The sequence below is a fragment of the Oryctolagus cuniculus genome, chromosome 21, assembly GCF_051225735.1.
Source record: "Oryctolagus cuniculus isolate XC-2025 breed Fujian yellow rabbit chromosome 21, ASM5122573v1, whole genome shotgun sequence".
Taxonomy (NCBI): Eukaryota; Metazoa; Chordata; class Mammalia; order Lagomorpha; family Leporidae; genus Oryctolagus; species Oryctolagus cuniculus.
The window spans coordinates 16491019-16503013 of NC_142887.1; the positions used below are offsets into that span (position 1 = coordinate 16491019).

The window sequence follows — 11995 nt, forward strand, 5'->3', positions numbered from 1 at the left end:
CCCAAGTACCTGGGCCCCTGCCACCCAAGTGGGAGGCCCCGGTGGAGGTCCTGGCTCCGGGCTTCACCCTGGCCCTGCCTTGACTATTGTGGCCATTTGTGGAGCGAACCAGTGAATAGAAAATCTCTGTCTCTTGCTCTTTCTGCCTATCAAATAAATAAAATAAATTTTAAAAAACAAAACCAAAAACATCTCTACACACTCTCCTTCCATGGAGCACAGTCTGGCTCTCCCTGCTGGCCTGGAACATTCTCTCCCCACCATGCCCTGCTCCTGTACCCAACCCAACACTAGGCCTGGCAGCTCCTCCATTTGCAGACCCCCTCAGCCCGGGAAGCTTCCTCTGACCAAGCAGCCAGGAGAGCACGTGTGGGCTCCACGAATCCACACCCTCCCCAAAGGGCGGGACCCCTAGTGTTTAGCACAGCGGCCTTCCCTGTCCCATGTGGGTGTGACTGTCCATACCCTATCATCTCTGCTGCTCCTGTCATGTTCTCCATGATGGTCACCATGCATGGCACACAGTAGGCCCTCAATGAGCACATGTTGAATGCATGGGCCCTTGGGTTAAAGACAGGGACACTGATACTTGGAGTATTCAGCGTGTTTGGCTCCAGACCAGTGCAATACGGCCGGTATCACAACTGAGTGAGGCATGGGGCTTTCCTCCGATGCCCAGTACGTGTGATTTACCTGTCGTAGTCTCTGATGTGTGCAATAATGTTATAACCAAAAGACACACAGAGACCTCCATCTAAAATACTTCGTGGCTGACAAATGCTAACAATCATCTGAGCCTTTGGGGAAATGGCACGAGGAGAGCTCCTCCACACAGGCTAGCCACAGACCTACGTTTGAGAAGCATGAGAAACACAGACGCAAGGAAGTCAGGCACCCTGCACTACGGGTGAATGGGTGCAGGAGCAGACTCAAGGGAATGAATGAGTGAGTGAGTGAACCAATAACTGAGTGAGCAAATAAATGAGTAGCAAATAACTGAGTGAGCAAATAAATGAGTCAGCAAATTAACCAATGCATGATTGGGGCCAGCGGTGCGCCTCAGCGGGTTCAGCCTCTGTTTACGTCCCAGCATCCCGTGTTGGAGTGCCAGTTTGAATCCAGCCTACTCTTCTTCTAATGCCAGAGAAGCAGTGGAAGACAGCCCAAATGCTGGGCTCCTGCCACCCCCACGGGAGACCAGGATGGAGTTTCTGGCTCCTGGCTTCAACATGGCCCAGCCCTGACCACTGCAGCCATTTGGGGAGTGAACCAGTGGACAGAAGTTCTCTCCATGTCTCTCCTGCTCTCACTCTCTCACTCTGCCTTTCAAATAAATAAAAATTTCAAAATAAATGATTTGTCAATGAAAGAGTTAAAGAACAAAGGAACAAACAGTGGTGGCTCTGTTAGGGTGGCCCTGGTCATCAATACTTTTCTGGTATCTCCCCTGCTCTGTGGACTATTGGAGAGAGAAGGGTAGGGGAGACTGGCACGTATGTGACCCAAACACATGGCGAGAGAAGGCAGGCACTCCCCGCAGGGGCACCTGGGTCGGGGAGAGGAGGGGCTTCCAGGCAGAAGCTGACCCCCGAGGGGCAGCTCTGCCCCTGACCCCTTTCACCTCCCCTTGTTCTGGTCTTTATGGAGCCGTCTGCCTTTTAGCATCAAAGGAGACAGCAGGGCCGTGATTTGTCCCACAACAGCTCTATAAAAATGTAATTACCCAATAACCCGCTGTCTGCAAAACAAACCATCTTGCTGTTTCTTCTCCCATAAAGAGCATTTGACAGCGCAGTTCTATCAGTTTGTAAAACCTGCCCAGAGCTGCCTTAGCATCTCGGAAATGAGGGCCCTGGGCGGGGGGTGGGGTGGGGAGGTCCTGAGTGGGCAGCACCCTCCAACCTTCCAGGCGTCCAAGTGACCAGAGACACCCAGGGAAGGCAGGTGGACAAAGCCAGCAGCACCCGCAGAGGTTAGGAGATCTGGAAAAGCCTACGGCTCACCAAGGGTCAGTCTTCCGCGTTCTCACTCAGCAAACATCGGGCACCTCCTCGGTGTCAGGCTTGAGGCCAGGTTCTGGGGCTCAAGTCAACATGAGCAGGTGCCCGTCCCTCGAAAACTCCACATCTATACAACGCACTCATTTTAGATGATGATGGAGTGCTTTCTTCTGGATCTACTCACGAGCAAAAGGTCAACAGATGAGACGGACTGCAAAACAGGAAGAGCACTGTGGCATCATTCTGATGTACTTTTTTTTTTTTTTTGACAGGCAGAGTGGACAGTGAGGGAGAGGGACAGAGAGAAAGGTCTTCCTTTGCCGTTGTTCACCCTCCAATGGGCGCTACGGCCGGCACACCATACTGATCCGATGGCAGGAGCCAGGTACTTCTCCTGGTCTCCCATGGGGTGCAGGGCCCAAGCACTTGGGCCATCCTCCACTGCACTCCCTGGCCACAGCAGAGAGCTGGCCTGGAAGAGGGAAAACCAGGACAGAATCTGGCACCCCGACCGGGACTAGAACCTGGTGTGCTGGCGCTGCAAGGCGGAGGATTAGCCTAGTGAGCCACGGCGCTGGCACTGATGTACTTCTCAGTGGGAGAAACAATAAGGGAGTGGAGAAGGTGACAGAACAGTTCTGTATCTTGATTCTGAAACTATGGAGTGGTTGTAACCGATGGTACCTGTGAGCACAACCTTATTTGGAAATAGGGTACTCACAGATGTATCTAACAGAGGGACCAAGATGAGATGATCCGTGGGGGCTGGCCTTGAGGCACAGCTGGTTAGGCCACCACAGGGGACACCAGCATGCCATAAAGGAACGCCACTCCCAGCTACTCCACTTCCTATCCAGCTCCCTGCTAATGTGCCTGGGAAGATAGCAAAAGGTGGCCCAAGTGCTTGGGCCCGTGCCACCCACATGGGACACCAAGATGGAGTTCCAGACTCCTGGCTTCAACCTTGCCCAGCCCCAACCTTTACAACCATACCAGCAGATGGAAGATCTCTTTCCATCTCTGTCTCTCCCTCTTGCTCACTCTCTCTGTAACTCTGCCTTTCAAACAAATAAGACTTCACCAAGAAAAGAGGAGCTCATCCTGGATGGGTTGGTCCTGAATTCAGAGGACGTCTTTACAGGGAAAGGAGACGGAGACACGCTGCCCACAGGGAAGGCCGCCTGTACCTGTGGGGGCAGAGGTCCGAGTGAGGCCACAGCAAGCAGTGCGGAGCCACCAGCAGCTGGAGGAGGCAGGAAGGGGGTCCTGCTGACACCCAGGGCTATAATACAGTGACCCAGTGGTGGTCACTTGTCACAGCAGTCACAGGAAACTAATCCAGGCTGTCTGCCAGACTGCAAGCATTGGTCCTAGACTTGTTCACTAAAAAGGGTGAACCTGCTGTATTCATTGTACACTTTGGGACTGGCGTTTGGCCTGGTGGCTGAGATGCACTTGGGATGGCCACAGCCCACACAGAGTGCCTGGCTGGACTGAGCTCCAGCCCCCGACTCCAGCATCTTGCTAACGCTGACCCTGGGAGAGAGCAGGGATGACTCTGGTCATTGGATCCCTGCCATTCACGTGGGAGAGCAGTCGGAGCTCCAGGCTCCGGAATTGGGTCTGGCCCAGCCCTGGCAGGCGTAGGCATTCGGGGAGCACACCAGCAGGTGGCAGCATGCTCATGTAGTCATCTTCCCACTCTCCCTCTTTCCCGGTCTCCCGAATAAATAAAAAAGTAAATAAGATTGTTGAACAAGGACACAGGGGGTTGAACAGACGTTTCTCCATGTCTTTCTTCTTCTATCACAATAGTAAAAGCACGTGAAAAAGTGCTCAGCGCCACGAGGCATGGGGGAACGGCAAATCAAAGCCACGCTGAGACTCCGCTTCACCCCCATCGGGATGGCTACAAGCAAAAAGGCCGACAACGCCAAGTGCTGGTGAGGGCGTGGAGAACCCATAGCCCCTCGCACCACTGGTGGGAACCAGAATGGTGCAGCCACTGGAGGAAACAATGGGGGATCCTCAGAGAGTTGAGCCCCAAATCACCGAGTGAGTCAGCAATTCCACTCTCAGGAACCAAACGCAGCGTGCACCACGTCCTCATTCACAAGAGCCAAAAGGTGGAACCGGCCCAAGGGCCCACCTGCCGAGAACAGAGACAGAATGCAATAAAGCCACCCACTGGAACGCGACTCAGCTTTAAAAAGCAGCTGATACACGCAACAACACAGATGAACCCTAAAAACACGATGCTGAATGCAAGAGGCCAGACACAAAAAACAACGCGTGTAAGATTCCCCTTCAGTCCCTGGAGTAGGCAAAGTAATACACACAAAAAATGAAAGTCCCCAGGTGAGGGGTGGGGGTGGGAAGTTACTGTTAACAGGTGCAGGGTCTCCAGGAAGAAGTGAGAGCTCTGGAGGTGGGCAGAGGTGAAGGCTACACAGCTCGCAAGTGTACTTGGTGGCACTGAGTTAGACATTTAAATGGTACGCTGTGACATTTGTTACCCGTAGTCTACCTGTTTCTCAGTCTGTACAGAGATAGATGATGGGTGCATAATTGGATGGTTGGCTGACCGATGTGTGGACGGGGATGATAGGTGGGTAGATGGATGGATGGGCAATAGGGAGAGATACCTCGCTGCTGTCAAAGTTGTAGGATGGTTTGGGGTTTTGTTTTTCACAGTTTTGAGCACTTCTACTACTTATGAAAGGGAATTGGCTACCGTGGTACACAGCTGTGCACACACACAGCTGGCAGCACCGCCATCAGACTGTGGGGCGCCATGGAAGGGACCCCCAAGAGAAGATACAGAGCAGAAATGGGCCAAGCAATGAGGCGGGGCAGAGGACAGAGCACGTCCCAGGAGAGCAGGCACACAAGCGCCTGCGTTTCACTGACCAGGCTGCAGATGGGTGACTACGCCGTCCCAGGTCCCCACCTGCAAAAGGCAGACGGGGCTCACTCACAGCCCGTCCGTGACGGGGCGCTCAAAGGACACAGGGTGCTGTGGACTGAGTGCTCTCCGCGTCACTGCCACCAGCGGTGGCCAGGCTGCTCGCGTTCGATCTGGGCACGGCCGCTTGCTTGCCGTGTGCCCTAGGATGATCCAGCTAACCTCTCTGCCTCAGTTTCCAACTCTGTACGCTGAGGATGACTAATGGGCACTTCAGAAGGTTCACGGGGAAAAAGCAGAGTTGTAAAAGCAAGTTTATTTCACTGCAAAAAACTTTCTGAAACACATGCAGTTTTTCCATAATAAACACATTTTCTGTGAATCGGGTGAAGTGCCCCTCGTGACGACACACATGCCCTCGGGGATGGGGGGGATTCAACAAGTTAATACACAAATCGATCACAACAATGCCCAGCACATGGTAAAGACTATTTAAGAATTAGCCTTTTTTTAATGCTGTCTAAGGGACAGGAAACTTCTGGAAGTCACACAGAAGAGAAATGAAGTGGCTAAAAGCATGCAGGGCAAGAGCACTGTAAGAATCATCTTCATTGAGAAAAACAAGCAAATAAAGCCATTTGGGGGAAGCGGAGGGAAAGCACAGATCTGAAAATAAAGTGTCTCACGATGATGGGATTACGGTTCAGACCAAGATATTTTTAGCCCACAAAATTGAGTTAAAGTGGGTTTGGACTAAATGAAAAGATGCTGAAAACGTATAAAGGAGCCCGGCTTGGGGGGCTGCATGCAAGTCAGCCCCTTTGTTAGAGAAAGCCCCACTGTATCCCACATGTGGAATTGATGACGTGGTGGTTTCCTTGGGGGAAGAACGAATCTGGACATTCCCTGGTGGGCCGCCCCCTCGGCCCGACGACACTCTGCGTCGGCCTCACGTCGCTTCTCCCCGGCTGTGCGCGCTGACAGTACTTGGACCAGCAGCCACCGGGAGTGGCCCACCGCCTCCTCCGAGACGCAGACGAGCGCCCTCCACACAGTCACAAATCATCGTTCAATGAATTCCAGAGTTTCAAAGCCGTGGCGTAAATTTCCAAGCCAGAGGAACGGCATGGAAGCCGTCAGTGCTGGGTTTCAGCCCTCCAGACTCCCTGGAACCGCCGTCTGAGGTCCTGGCAGCACTGGCGCGGCCTTTCATCCTTCAGGGGCTGCGGACGGTGTGTGAGGCCAGCGCGCTCCGGCCTGTGGTCTCTGAGTGAGAGCCGCCGTGCGCGCTGCAAGGCTCTGGGGGCTGCTCCTCACTCCGCTGTGCTTTCTTCTCTCAAACGGGCTCGGCAGTGTTTCCATCCAGCTCAGAGCAAAGGCCCTTAAAATCGGGGGAATTGGGACTGGGTCAGTAGAAAACTTACGAATGTTGGGACTTCATTTTGCATTTGAGAGAAAAGTTTGGAAACTTTTCTTTAAGCCATGAATAACACATTCATCTCCAAGCACTGCAATGCCATATGACGGAGCCTGCATGTAGCGGGGGTTCTTTCTTCTTACTTAACAAAAATTCCAGGAGTGGTCTCTTCCAGTTCAGCGTGTTCAACCACGTCTCAGCCAAGGTTTTGACAAAACAGCTGCCACAGCTCCAGCCATCACATCCAAAGTCAGTATCAGAAAAACAGTGAAAAGGCAAAATGCTGCATCTGTCCCCTTTCAAGAAGAATGAATCCCTGCTCCCCCTGGAAACTCCCCTAACATAACCTTTGGGCCAGAACCATGTCATTTACTATCCCGACACCAGGAAAGCTGGGGAATTCAGAAACAGGACCCAGCTATGCTGGGTGTCCTGGGTCTGGGCTCATCCTCTTACCAAGGGGACCAAGTCATGGGTGTGAGCTAGCCACAGCCTGCCCCATTCCTCAACCCAGACATGGGCACAGCTTGGAGGAGCAAACGCAGTGGTCAAGGAAGCAGAGGGAAAGAGCCAGATAAAGACAAACACTGCTCTGACGGCCTCTTACGTATGCTGACCTGACACTAGGAGATAGCTCTGAGACCGTGTGAACCATGAGCTCGGTGAAGGCCGCATCCGGAGAGGCATCTAGACAGAATGCCACAGGCAGAAGTTTACAGATCACACCGGACGACTCTGCTGGCAAAGGAGGTTTTCTCTGACTGGGGGAGCGTGCAGTGATGCGTGAAGAGAAAACCTGGCAGAGGTTCAGCCAGCGAAGCAGGGCCCGCTCCTACCCCCGTGGAACAGGCCGTCCACCAAGGCAGGAAAGTCGTTCCATGGACAAAGAGAACGCCGCAGACCAGCATGGGAGGAATTCTGGTGCTGGGAGGAGGCGAGAGACCCAGCTTACATGACAGAACCAGCAGGGCTCGGAGCACAAGTTCTGAATTGGACCTGAGTCAACCTCCCAGTGGGCCTCACCTCCAAGCCCTGTGAACCTGGGCAATAAAAACCAGTGTTTACTGAGCACGTATTACGTGCTAAACCTCACACTCACCCTTCTAATCCCCTGGCAACTGAGGCTGTCTAGCCCCATTTTACAGGAGAGAATGGGGGCAGGCGCTCACCCTCGTGGTTAAGGCGCCTGCGTCTCCCATGCAGTGCCTGTCCTGCTCCTGACTCCTCTTCCTGCCGAGGGCATTCTGGGAGGCAGCAGGAGATGGCGCGAGTGCCTGGGGCCTTGCCACCACAAGGAGACCTCAGCTGAGCTCCCAGCTGCTGCCCAGTCCGGCCCCAGCAGTGGTAAGCATTTGGGGAGTGAACCAACAGATGGGAGAGCTCCCTCTATCTCTCAAATAAATCAATTTAAAGATATTTTTAATTTAAAAAAAAAAAAAAACAAAGGGAGGATGGTTGGGGGTAGAAACCGGGAAGTGGAGGAGGTGGGCATGGCGCTGGGTGACCGCCAGGGGGGGAAAGCCCCCTTTCACCTCCCTCAGGCTCCGTCCTCTGCTTCTTCAGAGGGGAGGGCTCCTTGCACCCGCCTCAGACTGACAGAAAGAATGACATGACGTGGGGGCACCCCAGGGCTGACCGCGGGGACTCAGCCGGGGTCCTGGGCTCTCCTCTCTGAGCCCTCATGGCCAAGGTCAGCCTCTGGAGCTGGTCTGACCCATCTCGCGAGGTGCTCTGAGGTCTCAGGGGTCAGAAGCGGCCACAGCATTCCTCCCCCTTTCTGCGCTGACCAGGAAACAGCTATGCAAGAAGAGATCAATCAAAGGGCGATGAGAACTTCAGTTCGACATAAAGACAGACACAAATACTCTCCAATCTCCTAGAAGCAACAACGAGCCGGCGAGTTCTCAAAATCAGACCCAACGAGCTTTGCTTGTTTTGAACCAGGAAGCAGTTCCTCCGGTCCTGAAACTGGAGAGAAACATCTTGAGTCACGTGGGGCTCAGCGGCCTCCCTGAGCCAAGACGGTAAGAGGAGTTACTGAAACAAATGCACGAAAGCCATTCGTTATACAGGCCTTCTTATCTCCACAGGGGCGATCCACTCTCTAGCCCTACCTGCTCTGGCCCCCTGTGACAGCTTTTTCAGAGCTTCTCGTGGCTGGACAGACATCCTCGGGGGCTTGGGATCAGCCGAGGTTCACGTTTTACAGATTAAGAGGTTGAAGCAAGGAGCAAAGCCCTGAAGGGGGAAGACGGAAGCACGGATCAGTTTCCTTCCCTCTGAACACACTTCCTCTTTGTTCTTCCAGCAGCCTTGCAGGGTAGATGCTCCATAGGTAAACCTCCATCTTTCAGATGAACAGACTGACACACAGAGATACTACAGACCTTCCTCAGCATCGCTCAAAGCGGCAGCTGCAGAATCTGGATGTGAACCTGGTAAGTCCATCACGGGGAGCAGGGCAGGGAGGGGCAGGTGGAACTGCAGGACTCTAAAAATTCCAGCAGCTTTTGCAATTCAAGTCCAACCCAGGATTCACCTCAAGGGAGAAAAGCTTTCTTAAAGCTGTGGCGGCCGGTGCCGTGGCTCACTAGGCTAATCCTCCGCCTTGCAGCGCCGGCACACCAGGTTCTAGTCCCGGTCGGGGCACCGGATTCTGTCCCGGTTGCCCCTCTTCCAGGCCAGCCCTCTGCTGTGGCCAGGGAGTGCAGTGGAGGATGGCCCAAGTGCTTGGGACCTGCACCCCATGGGAGACCAGGAGAAGTACCTGGCTCCTGCCATTGGTGTGCCGGCCTCAGCGTGCCGGCCACGGCGGCCATTGGAGGGTGAACCAACAGCAAAGGAAGACCTTCCTCTCTGTCTCTCTCACTGTCCACTCTGCCTGTCAAGGAAGGAAGGAAGGAAGGAAGGAAGGTAGGTGTGCATCTTCGTATTTCCTAGGAAGGGACGCAAAGGGGTCAGGGCCCCAGGCTGCCTGCAGCCACCATGCAAAACACATGGCCCTCTGCTCTTGCTGCCTGGGTTCAGGGAGGGGGCTGGCTGGTGTGTGGCATACCCAGTGCTCCAGACCACTCCCTCCTGCTTCGTCAAGGGAGCCTTGGGGGGCTCTGTGCCACCTCTCACACCCCTGCCTCCTCTCCCTGGAGAAACCAGGAGGGAACCCGCACTGCCGCAAGCACAGGTCACAGTGCAGCAGGCCCCAGCTGCTGGAGGGCTCTGGGAGCTCTGGGTGCCCTCGAGGAGGCCACGGTGCTGAGTGGGGTGCACGTGAGTCCCGATCCTCAAAGCAGCAGATGCCAGGTGTGGTCACCCGGGGAAGGGTTTGCCTGGGGAAACCCCCACGGGAGAGAAAAAGGGAAGGGACGTGGGAGAGGCTGTCAGAGCCGCCAGACTAATGTGGACCCGCATTTGACCTTGAGGGGAGAGGAGGGGCGGGGTGGCCAACCGGAAGCCACAGCCCAGGCAGGACCACAGGCCCTGGGGAGGCCCGCGGTGAAGTCCCCACAGGCAGGAGTGTGCCTCAGACCCCCTCCTGGGCCCTGGGAGGAGGCCACAGGGACGGTAAGCAGCTGCAGGGCCCCAGGAAAGTTGCACTCCCTGCCCCTGTCACCAGGGGATCCGCGAGCTCCCTCCTCACAGCCACAGTGAGCACCTTGAAGGGGCAGGGACTGAAAGCACATGAGTGTCCCCAGGGCCACCCCAGGCCACCCCCATGCTATGGGAACCAGAAGAGCCACCCTGGGACACACCGCCGCCCGTGGAGGGGGCACTGAGAGCCTCCGCCTGGAGGAGGATGTGGGGATCACTCCAGCCCTGGAAGGTGGTGCTGGAGGCTGCGAGATGGGGGTGTGGCGGAGGGCGGGGGGAGGCCATCTTGCAGGGCCCTAGGTCCTGGCCACTTGGAAGCACACACCTGCCAGGCAGCAGACGCCTGTCTCATGTGGAACATGACTGGTGGGCATGGGCGTGGAGCTCCCGTCTGGATTTGAATTCTGACCCCATCTGATTCCCTGGTTGGCCTTGGGAAGAACAGGCCACCTTGCTAAGCCTCAGTATGCCCATCTGTGAAATGAGTTTGTAAAGACTCCATCAGCCCGGGCTACTGCAGCGGATACAGGAAAGTTTGCCTGCGCTACTCTCCTACCCCCAAAATTCCACCTGGAGCCCCACTCTCACAGCAGCCATCCACTACACAGGCTTCTCATCAACAGGGAGGGAGGCTGTGTCCATCCAATCAGCAGCACAGACGCTGGCACACAGACACTCTGCAATTACATCAGTATTACAAATAGTGACCAAAGTCACCATCCCCCAACAGATCCATCAAGTTGGGCCTGAGTTCAAGCCCCAAGTTCATTACCTAAGTCGGCCAGCAATGCCAGCTGCTCAGGAGGCAGAAACCTGGATCTCCCACACCCTCACCTGTTCTCAGGTCTGTGAACAAGATGATGGTTTAGACCATGGCGAATGCTGGGCGGGTGAAAAGAGAAGCGGCTCGGGCAAGACCACAGAAGCGACAGGCACTGACACCTGCAGCTGCCAGGCCCTGGCCACACAGGTCCTGCCCTCCGAGGCATGAGTGGGGCAGGTGACACAGACAGGCAACAGCCAAGTCTCCGACAAAGAAAGCCACAGGAAAATTCTGGGACTCAGCGAGAGAGATACTCCCCGTTTGGGGCAACCCTGCCCGGAAGGAAGAGAGGAGAAGAGGCCGAAAGAGCGGGGCTCAGGTTGTGGGGGCGGGGAGCCCCTCTAGGGGCCGGCGCTGTGGCGGAGCAGGTTAAGCCCCAGCTCATAACCCTGCTGCTCCACTTTCAATCCAACTCCCTGCTAATGCTCCTGGGAAGGCAGCAGATGATGGCACGGTATTTGAATCCCTGCCACACACGTGGGAAACCAGGATGGGGTTCCTGGCTGCTGGCCTCAGCTGTGAAAGACTGAAATTTCCCTGCTTTCTCCCTCCCCTCCCCTCCCCTCCCCTCCCCTCCCCTCCCCGCCGACTCTATCTTACAAATAAATAAATAAATCTTTTTTTAAAAAAAAAAAAAAGTGGTTCTCTGGCTGGAGCGCAGTCTTCAAGGTGGGAGTGGTGAAACATGAGGCTGAAAGATGGTCTGGGGCCAGCTCACACAGGCCCCACTGACCATGAACGTGAACCTGGACAAGAGCCTAGGGGCAACAGCAAACCATGGGGGAGTCTGAAGCAGGTGAGGGATGCCGTCTCCACACCTGACACGTCCTGAGTGCCGTGTGTATAAGATTCCACACACAGGGAAGAGAGGGGGAGGGATTAAGAAAGGACGCACATGTGCTGGATGGGGCCAAGCCAGTCGGGATGGGGCTTTGCCCGTGACCCAGAGCTGGGCTGCGAGTATGTCTGGGATCTAATTTCTGCTGGCATGGGCAGCGGCAGAAGCGCATTTGTGACCTGGCCTGAGAGGAGGTCAAAGTGACCCACAGACAGCTGAACATCCCTGATGGCTCTATTCCAATCCAGAGGCCGTCTCCAGAGCTCAGCAGCTTCTCCCCCTGCAGCACCCACCCCCCGACCAGCTGGCCCCACGCTGCAGCGTATCTGGGAGAAGGGTAGAGAACACCCCAGGACTTCAGAGCTCAACAAGCCTGCGCACTCGGAAGCCAGCAGCGTGATCTGCCCTGCTGGGGCAGCCCGAC

At 55.2% G+C, this 11995-nt stretch overlaps 1 long non-coding RNA gene across 1 annotated transcript; it reads left to right on the forward strand.

Moving 5' to 3' along the window:
• The first annotated feature begins 8351 nt into the window (after positions 1–8351).
• LOC149119835 (uncharacterized) lies at positions 8352–11311 on the forward strand. Its single transcript, XR_016226949.1, has 3 exons — positions 8352–8539; positions 8631–8760; positions 10641–11311. It is a non-coding gene; the product is annotated as an uncharacterized LOC149119835 (long non-coding RNA).
• Positions 11312–11995: the final 684 nt, after the last annotated feature.